Genomic DNA, 3,003 nt, shown 5'->3' with positions numbered 1-3,003 from the left:
AGCACATTGTTTTTATTGTATCTTTTTAATGTATTATTCTTGAGGACAGTAGTCAGTCTTTCAAATTTATTCTTGCCTCTTGTTATTTTTAGTTGTTGTTGTTATTCAGTTAGCCTATTGAAATGCACTTTAAAGTACATTTGTTAATATCTAGAAAACTACTTACTGAAACTTGATAGCATTGCTTTGAATTTGTTATAACAGTAAATGTAAATGTTTTAATAGATAAAGGCCCAGTACATCATCTGTTTCTTCTTGAATAAGCAATTAAGTTCAACTATTTAAAGAAACCCATTTCATCGAAGTTGTAAGTTCATTTTATCTATTTGTGTGTGTGTGTGTGTGTGTGTGTGTGTGTGTGTGCACATAAATGTGTGGAAGTCAGAAAACTAGGGGACGTTGAACTCTTCACCACATGGGTCCCTGACATTGACCTCAGGTCCTCAGGCTTAGCAGCTAGAAACTTTATCCCCTAAGGCATTTCACAGGTTCTAAGTTGCAAATTTCTTGCCACTGGATGGCTCTGTAGATTCTTCACTATATCTAGTGTCTATAGGTTCTGAAATGGTGCCAGCAATACGTTCTTGACATTTATACTTTTTCTCTTGGTCTTAGCCATTCTGACTCATGGCTGTTGATTTTTTGAAATGTTTTCCTGTTACTTATGTACACTCTAATTTTTATTTATTTTATTTTGATTATTGTTTCATTTTATCTTTCTTCACTTTCCTGCATTAGAAAATGAAACCATAGTTTTGAAATCTTTCTTCTAAAACATACACACAATCGCATAATGTCCTCCTCAATATTTATTTAGTTGCAGCCCTCAAATTTCTATGTTGAATTTTCTATTTTCATTATTTTCAAATATTAAGCTCTTTTTATTTTTTATCTGATTATTCACAAATATGTCATTTAGCTTCCAAACATTTTGAACACTTTCAATACTCTTGCTAGTTGTTGATTACTGTATGGTCAGATATTATATCTTGTATGAGTTAAATCCTCTTAAGTTATTTGAGATCTTTTATAACTGAAAGTAGACTATACTTAGTCCATGTTCCATGTGATTAGGAGAGAAGGCTAGTGTTTGCTGTTTTGGAAAGTATGTTTGTAGTAGACAGTTACACCCTGTTAATATACTGTTAAAATACACCGAATCCTTACAGTATTCTACAAATTATTAATGGAGTACTATTGATTGTTTTACTATATTTGTTTGATTATCTATTTTCCTTTGCAGTTCTATCAGTTTGGACTTCATATATTTTGATGTTTTGATAAGTTTAGAATAATCACATAATAGTAAATATCTATATATTGTTATGAAATAGACTTTATCCTAATGATATTCTTTTCTTTACTTTATGTTGTATTAATATTAACATAGTCAGTCTGTATCAATTTTCTTTTGATTGCTTTAACTGGAATACCATTTGCATCTTATTTTCATTTTTAATTGCACATGTGAGTGAACATCTATGTGCTGAGATGCTTTCTGTGGTGTCTGTGGAGGTCAACAAGGGGTATCAGAATGCCCAGAACAGGAACTACAGTTGGCTGTAAGTTACTAGACATGGGAGATGGGAACCCAGCTCTGCTGTGAGCTATTAACCATTGAGCTATAATCTCTTCAGTCCCACAGTGTTTCCATTATTAGCCTATTTTGCATCTTCATATTTAAATTGGGTTCTCATAGGTAGTATACACTTGTATCTTTTTCTTTTTTAAAATAAAAAATATATCAAATAATGTACAATAATATTATTACCAATTAATTTAAGTCTAAAGTTATCAACTATTTTCTCATTATTTCATACGGTTTTTTTTTCTGATTTTTTTTTTTTTACTTTAAGTAAGCATATTTATACTCGTATTTTATTTCCTTTTTGTCTTATCAACTGCATATGTTTTTTTTTTTTTACTTTTTATTAGTTCTTTGTGATTTTTACATCATGCACCCAAATCCTGCTCATCTCCCTCTCCCCTCGTACCTGCCCTCTACCCTTGCAACAGTCCCCATAACAGAGTGAAAACAATATTCTTGTGAGAGCTGTAGTGTGTCACAGTATGTCCCACAGTGTACCCTTTTGTCCACACTTCTTTGTTTGCAAATGTTTATTGCAAAGATTCATTGGTCTGGTACAGGGTCTCCAGTTTCTGGAACCTCTTAGATATTGTTGCTCTGTGTCATGAAGATCCTGTAGTTTTTGATCTATAGAGCATCCCTCCACAAACTCCAGTGGTTTATCCATGGGGTAGATGTTGGGGTGGGACAGTTCAAAGCCCTGGATGTGGGTTTGACCATGTGCAGGTCATCTGCCTTGGGCTTGTGCTCTCTTGATGCCCTCAGTCCCATGTGGGGTTCTAGCCTCAGCTTGCCTCTGGTTCTGGGAATCATCAGGACCTTCACAGGACTTGTGTTAATCTCAGGCCAGATCCCTGTCTGAGCTGGGCTGGTGATCATCTCAGGAACACCTTTTTCAGGAAATGTTATTCTACTAATCTTTCAGTTGTCCATTGGTCAGAACATTGAACTTATGTATAGCCTCTCTCCTCTCTTCTACTTATTGATGCACAAGACACACAGCGGCCACACGTGCAACACGTCTAGGGGCAGGCTGTTATGCTTCCTTAATGCTTGCTCAATGGTCTATACTGCATAGCCTTGTCACTCTCTACCTTAGAGTGATGTTTACAACTCTACATAATGTTTAGAACTCACAATAGCACATCATACTCTTTTTCTGTATGTTGCATAAATCCCATAGTGGATTATTTTAATTTAAATTGTTAAACTTTTAGTAAAACTTTTTACATTGATCTCTGGAGCTTCTTTTCTTTCATTTTTATCCAGATTTCTTTCAAGTATAATTTCTAGTGTCCAGAAAGATTGTAAGCCAGAAGTCTGCAATGAGTTGGTCTTTTATATATGACAGGGAGCTGCACCCATGCAATCTTAGCAGTATGGCCATCTAAACAAGACCTGCACAATGACAGCAG

General features: G+C 34.7%; 1 non-coding gene across 1 annotated transcript; it reads right to left on the bottom strand.

The window, feature by feature from the left end:
• Nucleotides 1–2,489: 2,489 nt before the first annotated feature.
• LOC115029644 lies at nt 2,490–2,621 on the bottom strand. The gene has a single exon (XR_003835209.1). It is a non-coding gene; the product is annotated as a small nucleolar RNA SNORA17 (small nucleolar RNA).
• Nucleotides 2,622–3,003: the final 382 nt, after the last annotated feature.

The sequence above is a fragment of the Mus caroli genome, chromosome 16, assembly GCF_900094665.2.
Source record: "Mus caroli chromosome 16, CAROLI_EIJ_v1.1, whole genome shotgun sequence".
Taxonomy (NCBI): Eukaryota; Metazoa; Chordata; class Mammalia; order Rodentia; family Muridae; genus Mus; species Mus caroli.
Note: the sequence above shows the minus strand (reverse complement) of the source record. Positions and strands in the feature narration are given on the sequence as shown.